The sequence below is a fragment of the Schistocerca nitens genome, chromosome 1, assembly GCF_023898315.1.
Source record: "Schistocerca nitens isolate TAMUIC-IGC-003100 chromosome 1, iqSchNite1.1, whole genome shotgun sequence".
In the NCBI taxonomy this organism is placed as follows: Eukaryota; Metazoa; Arthropoda; class Insecta; order Orthoptera; family Acrididae; genus Schistocerca; species Schistocerca nitens.
In genome coordinates, this window is record NC_064614.1 from 499,955,144 (window position 1) to 499,973,554 (window position 18,411).

The 18,411-nt window shown below is 40.1% G+C and overlaps 1 protein-coding gene across 2 annotated transcripts in view; it reads right to left on the minus strand.

Annotated features, from left to right (window-relative positions):
• The window catches only part of LOC126252813 (uncharacterized), a 253,837-nt gene extending 239,060 nt beyond the window's left edge, over positions 1-14,777 (minus strand). Inside the window, exons 1-2 of one of the 2 annotated variants that reach the window (XM_049953758.1) lie at positions 14,728-14,777; positions 13,489-13,626 (exon numbers count right to left, since the gene is read on the minus strand). The gene's annotated coding sequence lies outside the window, so the exon portion shown is untranslated. Of the gene's footprint in view, positions 1-13,488; positions 13,627-14,709 lie in introns of both variants that reach the window. The other variant, XM_049953765.1, reaches the window with a different exon arrangement.
• Between the last annotated feature and the right edge of the window lie 3,634 nt (positions 14,778-18,411).

The following is an 18,411-nucleotide window of genomic DNA, read 5'->3' on the forward strand; positions in this document are numbered from 1 at the left end:
ATTTAAGCTCTTATGGGGCATGATGGTTACAAAAACATCCCCCAAGTTTGTCACAAGCAAGTAACGTCCAAGACTGGGCAGAGGATGCTGTTTTGATCAAGACTGACCCAGATCTCATTTTGGACAATCCCTCCACGTCCCCAAACTTGTCCTCTAAATGCTCAACAAAAAGCTGAGGCTTCATCGTCATGAAAGATCCCCATCCGCTCTCGATCAGACAAGGTACCGGGGCAAATAAGATCCCCATCCACCCTTAGCCTGACGTTCCTCCCATGGTGTGGCCAGGGAGGGGAACTTCTGTGCATTGAATTGAGCTCATGAACACTTAGAGACTGCTGGTGCACCACTAGCAAGAGATGATGGACTACACTTCATCGCATGTCATCTGCCCTGATGCTACCGACTCCGACGTGGGGGGGCCACCACAATGGACTTGCTACCGTGTTGGATATCAGGTGAAAATATGCTATAACCCAGGTGAAAGTATCTCTCCAAGAGATGGAGAAAGAGCAAGACTGAAACGCGACAACAAAAAAGTGGGTTAAAGATCTGAATGCACAATAGACACGATGCACAATAGACACAATGCACCATGTAAGGCACCCTTCCCCAATTGGCTTGCTCTTCAGGAAAATTTTGAAGAATGGAGATCAAACCCTACAGGGGACCATCACAAAGGCTGAAACGTGAGACACTCCTTTTAGTCGCCTCTTACAACAGGCGGGAATACATCGGGCCTATTCCAACCCCCAGGCCCACAGGGAGGAAAGCTTGTGACTTAACATTGTGCAAACCTGGTGTCAGGATAAGTCTTGCTTCTCAAATGTCTATTGTGTCTATCGTGGCTCAGCACCTCCACTATATGGTGAGTAGCAACTTTCCTTCTCTCATATTGTTGCATTCCATCATGGATTTTCCACCGTTTCATTTTTACCTGTATAGGTATGGCATACTTACATAATTGACAAATTACGTGCTTTAACTTCCAATTTTGTATGTGTGCTGCTTCATAGTTCATGAGTGAAGTTTGTGCTTGATTCGGCCACTAGGATCCACCCGGCCCGCAAATACAACAGCAGTTGTATGCACAGCCTGCCAGCTGCACCTCATATTGGAAGTGATGTAGGGAGTATACGTGGACAAGAAAAAAAATTCCCAGACTTCCCAGTTAAAAATACACTTTTTCTGGGGTGAAAATATGCTATAACCCAGGTGAAAGTATATTTTTCCATGTTAAGTGACAATATACTATCCCTTGGAGCTATAAAACTTATCAATCCGTTGAATAGTAAATGTTTTATACAAATGCATAGAACTTCCCGGCACTTTAGCAAACAAGACCCAGCACAAAACAACGCACTTTGGTCGAGTTGCAGTACCTGAACATTTGTGACACAAATGATAATAAATTTCATTGCCGCGCACTGAAAATTTCGTGGGTTACATGACTGAACACATGTTCTGTCAAGCACTTCTACTTTTCCATAATAAACACCATCTACGTGTGAAACTGCTCAAGAACTCACCTTGCATTATTTTTAAGATAATTATACTTCTAGCATCATTATTCCATAGTTTGTAGTCTATGAACAAAGTACAATAAATATGAAAACTACTCTTGAAGCTTGGTCATTTGTAGCATGTGTTATCCCTAAAGATATATCAAACACAAATGTACAGGTAAAATTTTACATAACGACATAAATGGCTGGTCTTCTGGCCCTGAAATTTTTCTACGTGGCTGGTCCTCAAAGCGTTAACTTCTGAATGCAAGTCAAACACTCCTTGATTTAACAAATTCATCATACAATCTGACATGTAAAACAATTTATCTTGTGTAAAAGGAAATTTAGTTGAAGTAACATTTCTCAAACCATCATTCACAATATTTTCCCATGACCTGTTCGAAATGTAAACTATTGTCACTTCCCGATCACTGAAAGTGGTTTGTTGTTGTTAAGTATTGCATAGTTTTCGTCATAAGACGTTTGACACATTTTGCTATTGGTAGATGCTTGTGTGTGCATCGTGTTTTGTTGCTGTTGTAAATGGCTAATTGCAATGTTTTTTGGGTGTCATTCTCTTGTGTATGTTCTATTACTACACTGTTATTCTTCAGTGGTGGCATAAAGTGAAATTATTTGTTAGAGTATCAGTTCGTACCAGTCAAAATTATAAACATTTACCTGAAATCTATAACAACAACAAAATCCTGGTATTCTTAAAAATTCCCAAGTGTTTTCCAATGAAAAAATTCTCAAGTTCTGCCCGGTTCTCCTTGGGCTCTCTGTAATGAATACACAGGCCGGAGCACAAGGCTCTGCAGCCACTTGTGTATTGTTGGTTGTACTGTAACTTGGGTTGCATGTGTGTGTACTGTTTGAGCAATAAATTACTATGTTCTGGGTTTAGAATACTTTTTGGCATTGTGTGCAGTATTCGATTCCACGTGTTCCACATCAGTCATCAGTCCTTTGAGTTTAGATTTCAAGGCAGTGCTTAAACCTCTTCTCGGGCAACAGCAGGTGCTGACAATTGCTATTTCCAGTTTAATGATTACATTGGCACAACCTGTGGTCTGATCAACAACATATCCACCATCCTTTCCTGTGTATGACAGTGCAGCAGAAGACTACGATACTTATGAAAAATGGCTGCAACAACATTTCCAGCTCCATCATTTGGAGTAACAGACTTAAACATGTGCAAGATGGATTTCACTTCGCGAGTATCAGTTGTTGGGTCAACTTGCCACCTTACAAGAACCTTCAAGTCTTTCTTTTGATCAGATGTGTGAGTTTCTTTCCATCTACCACTGTGAACGTGCTCAAGGTATTTCTGCTCAGGTGGAATTCTACCACTGCCAAAAGGGGCCAAACAGTCGTGTAGGGCACGGGCAGCAGAACTACATGGACTTAAGATGTTGTTTGAATTTTGTGACAAATGTTCATAAGGAATCCTACGCCAATCAAATTGTTTGTGATGTATCACACATTTTGCTCCTAATAGGGACATTTGAGAGCGAGCTCTACAGTGTGAAAATCTTACGCTTACGGAATTACTGAATATAGCTCAGACATTTGAAGTTTCACGGGCTGCAGGTAACCGGATAGAGGCCTGGCCCGAAGTTTCAGAAATCAGTTCGTTTCATCCTTCCCACCCTTCAGTCAGTTCACAAGGAAAAATAGCTAATTGACATTCAGCCTCGTGCTCTGCCGCCTTTACGCCCATACTACTTCACTCAACAAGAATGGACCATGTGTCCCAAGAAACGGGCAATGTGTAATAGGTGCCATAAGAAAGGACATATTGCTTTTGTTTGTAATCCTTTCCAAACCTGAATATGATGAAATTAACATGAATGTGAACAGTGTGTCAGCAGTGACAGTGTCTTAAAGCAAGTTATACAATGAAATGCGTGTAGTTAACAAGTCACTGAAAATGAAGGTGGATATGGGTGCAGCAGCAACATTGGTGAATTCTCAGACTTTAGTGGACCTTGGTTCTCCCCCTCTGACTCCAGTGTCATGGAGGCTGGCGAGTCATAACAAAAACAGGTTCCCATCATGGGCAGTTTTCTGCATCTGTGACTTACAAGAATGTGGTTGTTCACCATTCCTAGTTTTGAACAATGCTTACACTGAAAATGTTTGGTCTGGATGATTTTAAAGTGTTTGAATCCTCCATCGATGATGAAGTGCGTTTGTTTTCTGGTCAAGTGCATTTGGTTTCCCTATCAACAATTAGATGCCCTCTGTGCTGACTTTCCCTTTCTATTTTCTCCAGGACTGGGTTGTGTAACAGAATTTCAGGCTCACATTATGATGAAACAGTCTGCCAGCCTCTGTTTTTTCTAGGACCAAATGGTACCAGTACCTTCATAGGAGCAAGTAAAGGCAAAATTAGATCATCTTCAAGCACTTGATGTTATTAGACTTCCTTCTTCCAGTGAATGGTCAGCTCCACTGGTGACAGTAAAAAACCTACCTGTGGTGATTTTTTAAAAATCTATTAATACACAGTCAATCACTGATACCTACTTTTTGCCACACCCTGATGGGCTGTTAGCAGAATTACCAGGGAGCCATTATTTTTCAAAAATACACTTAGCAGACACATATTTACTGCTGCCACTTGACGAGAAATTTAAATGACTTCTAGTTACCAATAGTCCACCGGGCTTCATCAATACCAGCATTTTACTTTTGGAGTGTTAAGTGCACGATTATTTTTTAATCCTTTTTAGAGCAACTTATTGCATCAGTTCCAGGCTGCACTGTCTATTTAGATGACATATTAGTGTCTGGTGCCTCTAAAGAGAAACATTTGCAGAACCTTTGTGTTCTATTTTCTGTCTTACGGTCTGCAAGGCTTAAGTACAATTTGGACAAGACACAGTTTCTTCAACCCTCCATTATTTATTTGAGTTATGAAGTGTTGCATCCTGGCATTAAACCACTGTGCCAACATATTGAAGCTATTGCCACATTGCCACTCTCATCCGTCAAGGAGTTACAGGCAGTTTTAGGCAATATTGTGTACTACAACAAATTTATACCGGACACTGCTGCTGTGGCCCAACCACTCCATGCATTATTATGGAAAGATGTTCCTTACAACTAATCCCTGACTTGCAAGCGAGCATTCAAGTTGGTGAAATCTAAACTGTAGTTGGTTTCTCGTTTGGTCACTTTTCAGCTGGTAGAGCAACTTAACTTAGCTACGGACGTGTCTCAGTTTGACCTCGGCATCAGCCTTGCTCATACGTATGCAGACGGTTCTGAATGCCCTGTTGCATATGCCTCTAAATCCTTAAATTCAATGCAAACAGCTTTATTCTCAGATAGAGAAATAGGGTTTGACAATCGTGTATGCCCTAAAAGAATTTCACCCTTTTCTATAAGGGTCTAAGTTTCTCCTAATCATAGGCCACAAAACCACTGATGTCTGTTTTTAACATTTCGTTGTCTTTGCCAGACAACGCTGCACATCACTTACAGCAGCGGGTTATTTTCCTATCTCGATACAATTAAGATATTCATTTTCAACCTGCGACACAACACATCGATTAGTCCAGATCCAGAGTTTAATAAAGAATAATTACTTTGTTTTCATTTACATGTGGAATCCCAAAATGTTGTTGATATTTTCCCACGAGTAGCATTACAATTGCAGCCAGAGTATCAGTGAAGCCTACTTTAAGTACTTTTATGCAACATGACTGGTCAGACAAACATTCAGGCCATGCTTTTGATCCTTTGAGAAATTATTTTGCACTACAAAATCTTCTTTCTGTTTGGGGACAGAGTGCTGCCATGAGTTACAGCAGACACCGCTCTTCAGGTTGTAGTCCCATCAGCCCTTCGGTGTAAGGTTATGCATTTGTTACATGTGGACCACTGGATTGTGTCACGTACAAAGGTGTTAGCACATAAACGTGTTCTCTCGCCAGGTGTGGTTGGGGAAATAACGTGAGTTGTTGCAGTCTGCCCATAGTGTGCCACTCATCAGGTGGCTCCCCGTGGTTCTTCGTAACCATGGCCAGATCCACAGAAGCCTCGGGAACAAATTCATGTAGATTTTGTGGGACATTTTTTCAATTTCCACTGCCTTGTAACTGATGCTTATTCTAAGTTTCCATGTGTATTGTGTTGGCTGCTTTGTCAAATTTTTTCGCAAATGGAAGGTCTTCTACATATGTTAGTTATCAACAATGGCTCCAGTTCATATATTTGAAGACTTTTGTAAAAAAATTAGTGTTCACCATGCCACAGCTCCTCCTTTCTACCATCAAACAAATGGAAAAGCAGATCTGCTAGTACGAACATTTAAGACTCAGATGGAAAAATACATTTTGGATGTGTAACCAGAAACAGCTCTTGACCAGTTCCTCAGTTCTTATAGGTTCACCCCTGTTGGCAATAAGAGCCCAGCAGAATCGATGCACTGTCGTCAGCACCAGACTCTACTACATCTGCTTCGAGCAACACCAGGCCATCCACCGGCACCAGTGCTTCAACACTTCTGGTGTGGCACAGCTGTTTGAACTTGCAGATTTGGCTGCCAGCTGAAATGGGTGCCAGTGGTAATCGAAAGTACCAGTGGTTGATGCCTCTATGACATTCACACAACTCAGGAGGGGGCATCGTAACATGTCGACCAACTATGACATTGTGTATGGGACTATGCACCTGGTGCACCTCTCCTGCCCTGGTATGCCCCTCCTGCCCCACGTCTTCCATCTGCCTGCATGTCTCCTACATTGCAACTGGTGTCCTCATCTTCTCCACCACTGCTGCCGATGTTTACACAGCTGTCTCCTCTGCTGTGGGTGACCCCTTCAGCTGTCGGGAGCCACAGTGGGATCCCAGCTTTCATGCTGTGGCAGCTAATGCCTCCGCTGCTGCTGCCAGCTGGCACCGCCTGTTCCGCCCGCCACAACCTCCTTCCTTCTTCCTTGGGGATGGACTGAGAGGTGAAAATGGACACTGCACCAGTCTCACCTGTCCTACCATAGGGTCCCTCACTGGGAGGAAACCGCCGCACCTGTCTGTGCTCGTACCACTTCCACAATTATGAACCGGTGATAGAGCGTCACGACTCCACAAGCTATGTCGACCACAGAAGAAATGGACATGAGCACAGTGCTCAAACAAAGGCAGAGGAGATCTGTAACTACCAATTATGTGGGTGCGCCACTTCATAGTTCGTGCTTGAAGTTTGTGCTTGATTTGGCCACTGGAGGCCACCCGACCTGCTAATATGACAGCAGCTGCATGCACAGCCTGACGGGTGCATCCCTGTTGGCCAGAGCATAAGGCTCTGCGGGCCACATGTGTATTGCTAAATGTATTGTACCTTGTCTTCCACGAAGGTGTACTGTTCGAGCAATTAATCAGTGTGTTCTTGGGTTAGAACATTAAGCATACACTGTGTTAAGCTCAAAAACTAACTTTGTCTCCACCTATCTTCTGTTTGTGATGATCGTATTTCAGAGCTGTTCAGAGATCTTCCATACTACAGTAGGTTTCAATCAACTGCATTGAATGAGCGACTGGAAGAGAAGCAATCACATTGCACATGGGGAGGGGTTCAGTTTTCAAACTTCTGCTTGATGAATCTATGAAAAGTCACCATTCAATGTAATTGTCAGACAGATAAAAAATAGTCTACTCACCAAATGGCGGGAAGAACACACACACTAAAAAAAGTTTTACTTAAAGCTTTCAGAGCCAGTGGCTCTTTCCTCCAGCAGAAGGGTTGTAGGGGAAGGAAGAGGACTGAAATGAAAGGAACTGGAGAGGTAAGGAAAACGGGTAGAGGTCTTTTTTTTTTTTTTTTTAACTAGCATTCCAACTTGCTGTACCAAGGAAGGGCACGTGTTACTGACAGCAGTTTTTCATTTACAATTTCCTCCTTATTTTCACTAGTTTTCTACTCTTCACAACCACACACACACACACACACACACACACACACACGCCCGCCCGCCCGCGCACACACACACACACACACACGCCCGCGCACACACACACACACACACACACACACACACACACACACACACACACAAACGGTAAAGACCTGTATAGAGCTAAGCCAGTATCAAAAAAATTTTGTCCTTGGGTCATCGCTTTGTAAAGTAACACTATGATCTGCGACAAATCTCTGAATATTGCGGAAGAATGATTATTGTTAAAATTATTATTGAACGTATTAAACACCTGCCACGTGTTTCTTGATAAATGTACTCTTAAATGTTAAACTATCCTCAGGGAAAGAAAAAAAGGCTTTGTCAGATGGAGTGACATTTGAGAGACTGTAGTTTTCTATTCTGCTCTTTTCTTTATCTACTTTCATATGACTGCACTGCTATGAAGATAAAATGAGAATACTAACATAAAAAAGATTTAATTGCAAAGAATTGATACTGAAGACACTGGAATCATTTGATTCCGGTACTAGTTGCTTCCTAGAGAATCGGCGATTCTTTGACCTGTGAAATAGGAATCAGCACAAGACTCATCCCTAATTAAAATCATTATGGATAAACTTTTTTAACTCTGATATTTTTTCAGGAGTACAGTGTAAGTAAGATTTTAAACTACAGCCTGCCTACTTAATATAAACTATAGTTTATTTCAAGAATTACTTTTTAAACTTGAGTTTTGTTTTTTTTATTTTGGTATGTACTACCCCAAGAACTGACCTCATTAATAATGTATAGTTACGTTTACAGTCCAATGTAATTCCCCTAATAAATCTTCCCTAACACTTATGCAGATTTTTCAATTTGGTTGCCTAACCACTACAGAAACAACGTTGCAAAGCACCTTTCCCAATACAAAATACCAATTTAAATTTTTTTTATAAGTGCCGCTCATCAAATAATCTTTAAAATGCCTAGGCATTTATGAATTCCAGGCATTTACCCCGGGAATTTGCCCCAACTTATACATGGCCAGGCATTTTACATCACTAGGTACACCCAAACCACGACACTTCTGCTGCTTTTTGCTCCAATGCCATGGACTTTCAACACACTTTTTACAGCATATGTGTTGTGCGAAGGGCTTGTCCTAATCACTAAGCCCAAAGTATGCACCGTACATTTTCCTTACAAAAGGAGTAATTTTTAACTTCCTAGGTGGTATGATAACTTTACCACAACAAGAGAAATCAGTCGAAATGATTCTTGCATTCTCGATTCATTTCGTAACAATGTTGCTTTCACTCAGAGAGCTCAAGTCACGTTGCTACAAGCTAGAAACAAGATCAGCTCAAGCCCCACATTTCTCTCCCACCGAGACACCACCTCCATCTCTGTATACAGAGTAGCCAACTATGGCTGTACCTCTAGCGTCATTTTCAATGTCTTAAACAAAACACAGATAATTAGAAGTATATTTTCAACCTTCTTAATTACATTTATTATAATATGATACATTTAATGTAGGCTAGCTATACAATTTGGAAATAATTTTGATTGCGATAATAAACTTAAAAATTTTAAACATTTGGATGGATTATATACCTAACAGACTACTACTATTACTAGTACTACTGCTTAAATATTGAGGCAGTGATGAAATGTGACCTGACTGAGCAACATGAGTTACATTTTGAATGCACTATACCCTAAATATAAAATATCTTGTAAAAAACCTATCACCTCAGAAAAAAGTTTTGAAACGCAGATCAGTGCAATAATTAATAGTAGCAGTAGAACTAATCTTAAAGAATTATGTGACAATTATGTATACTTATGCACCATCTACATCTACATCCACACTCCACAAGCCACCCAACAGTGTGTGGCAGAGGGCACTTTACGTGCCACTATCATTACCTCCCTTTCCTGTTCCGGTCGTGTATGGTTTGTGGCAAGAACGACTGCCGGAAAGCCTCTGTGCGCACTTGAATCTCTCTAATTTTACATTCATGATCTCCTCGGGAGGTATAATTAGGGGAAAGCAATATATTCGATACCTCATCCAGAAACGCACCCTCTCAAAACCTAGACAGCAAGCCACACCGCGATGCAGAGTGCCTTTCTTGCAGAGTCTGCCAGTTGAGTTTGCTAAAGATCTCCGTAACGCTATCATGCTTACCAAATAAACCTGCAATGAAATGCACCACTCTTCTTTGGATCTTCTCTATTAACCCGACCTGGTATGGATCCCACACTGATGAGGAATACTCAAGCATAGGTCGAACGAGTGTTTTATAAGCCACCTCCTTTGTTGATGGACTACATTTTCTAAGGACTCTCCCAATGAATCTCAACCTGACACCCGCCTTACCAACAATTAATTTTATATGATCATTCCACTTCAAATCGTTCCGTACACATACTCCTAGATATTTTACAGAAGTAACTGCTACCAGTGTTTGTTCCGCTATCATATAATCATACAATAAAGGATCCTTCTTTCTAAGTATTCACAATACATTACATTTGTCTATGTTAAGGGTCAGTTGCCACTCCCTGCACCAAGTGCCTATCCGCTGCAGATATTCCTGCATTTCGCTGCAATTTTCTAATGCTCCAACTTCTCTGTATACTACAGCATCATCCGCGAAAAGCCACATGGAACTTCCGACACTATCTACTGGGTCACTTATATATATTGTAAAAAGCAATGGTCCCCTAACACTCCCCTGTGGCACGACAGAGGTTACTTTAACGTCTGTAGACGTCTCTCTATTGAGAACATGCTGTGTTCTGTTTGCTAAAAACTCTTCAATTCAGCCACACAGCTGGTCTGATATTCCGTAGACTCTTACTTTGTTTATCAGGTGACAGTGCGGAACTGTATCAAATGCCTTCCGGAAGTCAAGGAAAATGGCATCTACCTAGGAGCCTGTATCTAATGTTTTCTGGGTCTCATGAACAAATAAAGCGAGTTGGGTCTCACATGATCGCTGTTTCCGGAATCCATGTTGATTCCTATAGAGTAGATTCTGGGTTGCCAAAAACGACATGATACGCGAGCAAAAAACATGTTCTAAACCTCTACAACAGATCGATGTCAGAGATATAAGCCTATAGTTTTGCACATCTGCTCGACGGCCCTTCTTGAAAACTGGAGCTATCTGTGCTCTTTTCCAATCATTTGGAACCTTCCGATCCTCTAGAGACTTGCGGTACACGGCTGTTAGAAGGGGGGCAAGTTCTTTAGCGTACTCTGTGTAGAATAGAATTGGTATCCCGTCAGGTCCAGTGGACTTTACTCTGTCGAGTGATTTCAGTTGCTTAACTATTCCTTGGACACTTATTTCGATGTCAGCCATTTTTCGTTTGTGTGAGGATTTAGAGAAGGAACTGCAGTGCAGTCTTCCTCTGTGAAACAACTTTGGAAAAAGGTGTTTAGTATCTTAGCTTTACGCGTGTCATCCTCTGTTTCAATGCCATCATCATCCCAGAGTCTCTGGATATGCTGTTTCGATCCACTTACTGATTTAACGTAAGACCAGAACTTCCTAGGATTTTCTGTCAAGTCGTTACATATAATTTTACTTTTGAATTCACTGAACGCTTCAGGCATACCCCTCCTTACGCTAACTTTGACATCGTTTAGCTTCTGTTTGTCTGAGAGGTTTTGGCTGCGTTTAAAGTTGCAGTGAAGCTCTCTTTGCTTTCACAGTAGTTTCCTAACTTTGTTGTTGAACCACGGTGGGTTTTCCCTGTCCCTCACAGTTTTACTTGGCACATACCTGTCTAAAATGCATTTTACGATTGTCTTGAACTTTTTCCATAAACACTCAACATTGTCAGTTTCGGAACAGAAATTTTCGTTTTGATCTTTTGAGTAGTCTCAAATCAGCCTCCTATTACTCTTGCTAAACAGATAAACCTTCCTCCCTTTTTTTATATTCCTATTTACTTCCATATTCAGGGATGCTGCAACAGCCTTATGCTCACCGATTCCCTGTTCTGTGCTAACAGAGTCGAAAAGTTCGGATCTGTTTGTTATCAGTAGGTCCCAGATGTTATCTCCACGAGTCTGTTTAATTACTCGAGGTAATTTTCGGATAGTGCACTCAGTATAATGTCACTTGATGCTCTGTCCCTACCACCCACCCTAAACATCTGAGTGCCCCAATCTATATCTGGTAAATTGAAATCTCCACCTAAGACTATAACATGCTGAGGAAATTTATGTGAAATGTATTCCAGATTTTTCTCTCAGTTGTTCTGCCATTAATGCTGCTGAGTCGGGAGGTTAGTAAAAGGAGCCAATTATTAATCTAGCTCAGTTGTTGAGTATAACCTCCACCCATAATAATTCACAGGAACTATCCACTTCTATTTCACTACAGGATAAACTACTACTAACAGCGACAAATATGCCACCACCGGTTGCAAGCAATCTATCATTTCTAAACACCGTCTTGCCTTTGTAAAGATTTCGTCAGAATTTATCTCTGGCTTCAGCCAGCTTTCCGTACCTATAACGATTTCAGCTTCGGTGCTTTCTATCAGCGCTTGAAGTTCCGGTACTTTACCAACGCAGCTTCGACAGTTGACAATTACAATACCGATGTCCTGACTTTGTCCCACACCCTTTGAGGCTGTTGCCCTTTCTGTACTTGCCCATGGCCATCTAACCTAAAAAACTGCCCAGTCCACACCACACAACCCCTGCTACCCATGTAGCCGCCTGCTGTGTATAGTGGACTCCTGACCTATCCAGCGGAACCCGAAACCCCACCACCCTATGGCGCAAGTCGAGGAATCTGCAGCCCAAATGAGTACACCTATCAATCTGTTTGCACATCACAGAAAACATTACCACATAGTTCACTAACAGCTCTATACATAATCATGGAACAAGAGCCAGTTTGGACTTATTTACAGTACCAAGGAAAAATGAACAAAAAATCTGAAACAGCATTTTCCACCGGAGAACAAAATAATGTAATAAATCGCCAAAGAGTTAAAAACGTACCTAAAATACATTTCTTATGTAATGCACACTACAAAATTAAAGATGAGATAGAGGACTCACAGTATGGAATAATAATGAAAACAGAGAACTACAACACCCTGTCGTATTACCATCATAATACCAATGTAATGCTTTACAGGTGAATACGCCTTGATATATAGTGCATAATAGTACTGTCTTGTCATTCTCCTGACCTTTACAACTCACACACAAGGGCGGAAGGTGACTCAGTTTTCCAGATGGGCTGAAGGAAGGACAAGGAAATGTGCATATACTTGGTCCTGGAGACATCAGTGGGTGTCCTTAGTGCAAGCAGTAGTGCATTGTGAAACTCTGGTTTTATTATATATATTTGGTGCAAACTGTGCATGATCAAAAGAACACTGACAAGTAGGGACCAATCGAATGAGGCAGTACAGTTCTTTCGAATTGACTTCATATTTGCAAGAATGGGGTGGTCTGCCCATCTTGATTTCCTTTTCATAAATGTCAGGAAGATTCCTTCAGCAAGGCCATGGCTGACCACCCATCCAATTCACATACTTACATGTTATGTGTATATGTATATTGGAGCTATTTCATTTTATTATGACTTCAAGACAGATCATTTGATTTCAATTTTTTTACAAAAAGTACCAAAACAACAGTAACTATAGAAATCCTGTTCAAAAAATGACAAATAATTGTTTTTGCAGCACATGATCCTTTTAAATACAATAAATGGAAGTACTAAGACGATACAAGCAACTTATAAGGCAACTCTACTGAATGAGATTGCCTGCGTAAAAAAACAGACTTTCAAGAACTCACAACACACTATGGAATGCCAAGACATGTGCTTTGATCTTCCAAAATGAACCATTGGTTCCATGTAGCACAATATGCTGCCTCTCAAGTTGGAAGAACTCTAAACAGACATATTGACATCCTGTCAACATTCTTCTAGGCTCTATCAAATCATATTGAGCAATAGCACTAGAGAACAATATCACGCTCCCTGAAAAAATAATAAAAAAATATCTAAATGGTCCCTTACGTTTTCAGTTTTCTAGCAGCAGGAATCCACTTCGAGTCGCTTCAAGAGTGTCATTTGTCACTGTTTGTCTCTGGCAATCTCTTGTGCACTTAAGTAATTCTTCAGTTGCAAATAATAGTCATCCAGTGGCTCTGCTTACTGTGTGAGAATAGGGGTACAAATAAATAATATTTAGATGTGTGTTACTGACACTAATGGATTGTGTTGAAATAGTGTGTACCTATGCCATGAAAAATTTTTATTTATTAAATGTTCTAGGACTACAAGTGCATACAACGTTTTATTACGTGAAAACATTCACACACGGTACAATGGTAATTCGAAACAATAGCTGGTTACAATGCAAAGTGCTGAACGCTTTAGTGTAACTTAACGAAAAATTGGAACTGTATTTTATTTATAGGCCTCTACTTCCCTGAAATTTAATTTTTGGTGTTAACCTATCCTATGGACTAGGGCAGAAAGTGGCAATATGTTTGAAAGTAGATGCAGCCAACAAATACTGAGCGTATAGTAACAAATAAATCAGAACCGTAGGGCTATAGTTACATATCCGTTGCATTTAATGCACTTTTCCGTATGTCTGAAACTACTATACGGTAAATTTAGAAAAACATAACAGAAAAATCAAGACGTACTATATTGTACATACTAACATGTCCCGAATAGGCACTATGTATTAACTCTAATCGTTTTCGTTTACAGAAATGAGTTATTGCTACCACCTACTCAGATGTATATTAACGTTACTTTTTTCTGCTTTAAAATAATGCTGCAATAAATACACGTCTTCTCCAAAAATATCACTGCTCGCGATGTAAACAGAGCATATCATGAAATATAGACACAATCAATCAAGTACAACCGATATCTACTGACTGACTGATGCAGACTATCGTCCCATTGCCGATCTATTTAATCTCACAATCAAAACAGAGCATATCATGAAATATAGACACAATCAATCAAGTACAACCGATATCTACTGACTGACTGATGCAGACTATCGTCCCATTGCCGATCTATTTAATCTCACAATCAATCACCACGAAATCAGGCACATATCAGGCTGAATGTATCTTGACAACTGTAAAAAATTAACTACACGTTCACTCATCACTTCAGACATGTTTTCACGTTCAATGTCGGTAGTACTGTAGTAGTTATAATAATTTATCTTTCTTAATTACTTCCCACTCTATTTACTACGTATTTGCTTACATTAGCACTTACGCGTACATTTGAAATTGACGCATAGCACCCGTAAACAACATGTTACCAAAGTATAGACAACGTGGAAGTAACACTTCGCCAGTGCCCACCGTTTCACGAATGCCTTCAGAAATGTAGATTGACTTGGATACAAAATACTGTATCAAAGAAAAGAATAACGCTTGTATTAAGACACGAACAAAACCGAAAGAATAAAAATTAAAATAATAAAGGGGAAAAAGTTATATCTTCTCAATTTAATTACGGAAGTGAAACATTTTGTTGGAAAAATTCGAAGGAAGGACGGAAGAAACAACACTGAGAACAGAGATGTCTAATGAATATTTTCCGGTTACATACACTTGAAAACATGTTTAACGTTAGAGAACACTAAGCTTCTAATTGTTCCTCTCATTCCATAATGAAGGAGAAGTTATCCTGTGACCAGTGCAATTATCTGTCTCCTACTTTCACCTTCTGCCACAGGATGGTATAAGGGGTTTAACGTCCCGTCGACAACGAGGTTATTGGAGGCGAAGCACTAGTTTGGTTTGGGAAACGATAGGGAAGGAAATCGGTCGTGTCCTTTTGAAACGAATGACAATGACATCTATCTTAAATGATTTTAGGAAATCAGAGAAAACCAAAATCTACAAGTACAGTAACATTCCGTTCTCAAACCAATGTAAATTGGATGGCAGTGGCAACCTCCCACTGTGCCATATATCATCGTTTCTTCCCAATACATTCACGTGTACGGAACATGGGAAGAATGATCACTTAAAAGCCGCTGTACACGCTTCTAAAGCTAGATGGCTTGACGGGGATTTTAACCGTCGCTCTTCTACATCAGTCTCAGATGTCTTAATCCCTGCACTACCTCCCATTGTTTCTGTTTGAATGCTTTGTAGCCGCCTGCTGAATGATTGCCCAAAAAACAGTTTTTCAACATCTGAAAGTACGTCCTCTTGAGATCGTATGAATTTAACAACTGTAGACGAAGAAGAAAGAGAAAAGAGGCATCTGTAAGGCACCTGCAGGTGCCATAGTTAACAGATTTGAAACTTCGAATATCCCTCGCAGAGAGCATACTATGATACAGTAATGCTGTGTTCTAACTGGTAGTGGCTGCAAGCTCCACACACAGTTCAGAAACACTTTAAGAAAAAAAAGAAGAAAGGTGATTTAAGTCCAATACACACTGGCCATCACGTCACATCATGGCATTCGCCAGTCAGGAGGTAATCAAGCAATTAGCAAGTCCGGTTCTGCTCAGAGAATCACTGACATCAGTACTTTTTCCCAGTGTCAGCATCTGGTGTCAGATTACCGACAAGGTAATTGCATGACTTATTCTCAACATCACTTGCCCTCCCCTCCGACCCCACCTCACACTCCATAAGCCCACCACTCCACACCCCTAAACACATTATCTCAGCCAACTGTGTTACATCAGTAGCATGATACTAAAGCCTTGTTTACACGACGACATTGGGTTGCGTCACTCGTTGAGTTGAATGAGTTACAGGGAAGTGGTTTCATATATGACTGTAGACACGGCGACACCAGTATACACTTCAGTTTCGTCGTTTTGTGGATCCCTGAATCGTGTCTGAAATGAACTTTTAGGCAGCTGCATGTCGCACAGTTGTGATGGAGTTAAAGTTTGTTGCGTGGAATCGCTGCATAAGAAAAAAAAATAAGAAACGTGTTTGTATTCGTGACTGGATAACGAAAAGACTTCATCTCGGTTGCTCAGCATCCTTGCTGAAATAATTTATAACAGAAGATCCAAGAAGTTATTTTAATTATCTTAGAATGTCCCCACAACTGTTCACGTTTCTTCTAAATAAAGTTCATTATGCAATAAGGAATTAAGGTACTATAATGCATGAAGCACTGTCGCCAGAACTGACATTTCATGCCATATTGCGTGCATTACTATCGAGAACACTCGGCATGTTATAAGATACAGTTTTAGTTGGTGATGATGCTATTTCATTAACACCAATAATTATTAACATTAACAGTAATAATTATTACCATTAGCAACAATAATTACTCGAAGCAGGCCGCATTAAGAAGAGAATGGTTTACCATATTTCAAATTCTAACATATGTGAATGGGGAGCACTGCAGCGACGTTTTAAGTAATTGAATATTGAATAAAGAATGCAGCTTCTAGAATTTGTATAGTATTCCCTCCTGTCAACAATATTCCTTAATAAAAGTTGGCCAACTCGAACGATGGGATTTTAGTCTTGTAGACGAGAGCATTGCCACAGATAGAATTACACTTGCTTGTATTTTTCTTAATTCAGTTGTATATATGCGCCTAACTCAATAATTTTTACCCTGCAGCTCAGATATTGTCAAACCATCCGTGTAATGATCGGACATGACGGGCTCAGCGGCAGCAATATGTTGCTTATTTTTGTAATCAGCGTCACTGAAATCCCACGAACATCTAAGCAAAGCATAGATATCCAAAAAGCGAACATTATTCTCCGTTCCCTATTTCATATTTCAGTTTGTCTACACTCTACGAATACACATAACCTCAAAACGCATGCAACTAGTGACGCCAAAGTTGGAACACGCCGAAAGTGTTTAGTTACACCAACGAGTTGCGCAAACGCGTGGAGTGAATGCGCAGTGGCCGGTAGCGCAGTTGCCTGCAACCTAGTGTCGTAGTGTAAATTTGCTTATGTTTAATAGCCACGGAGTCTCACTAATCTCAGCTAAAAGGGGTCATAACAGACCTGCGTTTTTTAGTAAGAGGGTCAGGTAATTAGAATTAATAACAACAAATTAATTTTATTATTATTGTTTCAATTATGTGGGTTTAGTCATTTTTAGTCATGAGTGGAAAATCAGATGTTAATTTCGAGGAGTCAGTTAACAACATACTCTCTGAAGTGATTAACTGGTTCAGTGTTAATGGTCTCTCTATAAACTCAAGTAAGACAAATTTTATCCAGTTCCATACAAAAACAAAAAAGTGAGAGACATAAATGTAACACGTGGAAATCAACCAATAGAAAGAATGGGTGTTTCTAAATTTCTTGGAGTACATATTGATAGCAAAATGAACTGGTCCTTCGATATACAACAGACCCTAAAAAAATTGAGCTCGGCTATGTATGCTATCAGAATGATGTCTTCCATTGGAGATTTAACCACTATGAAGCCCGCATACTATGGGTATTTTCACTCCATTATGTGTTACAGAATTATCTTATGGGGAAATTTAGCTTTGGCAAAAAAAATTTTTTTGTGGTCCAGAAAAGGGCTATTTGAATTATGTGCAGAGTACCCCCTAGGACATCATGCCATAACCTTTTCAAAAAGCTGCAAATAATGAACACTGTATCCCAGTACATATATGCGCTGACGTGTTTTGTAATTAAGAACCCTGCACAATTTCCGTCAAATAAGAACTATCACAAATACAATACAAGAGGGAAAGAAAATCCTCATTGTGAACTTAGAACCTCACAGTTGTTCAGAGAGGTGTCAAATGATCAGGAACAAAAATTTTTAACCATCTCCCTGACCTGATAAAATGTTTAAGAGAAAATGAATCTCTTTTTAAAGCAAAACTAAAGGAATATTTGTTAAATATGTCTGTTTACACATTAGAAGAGTTTTATGATGCAAAAAGGGAAATAGCATTTAGACAGAATTATCCATCTTGTTAACAAAGAAATG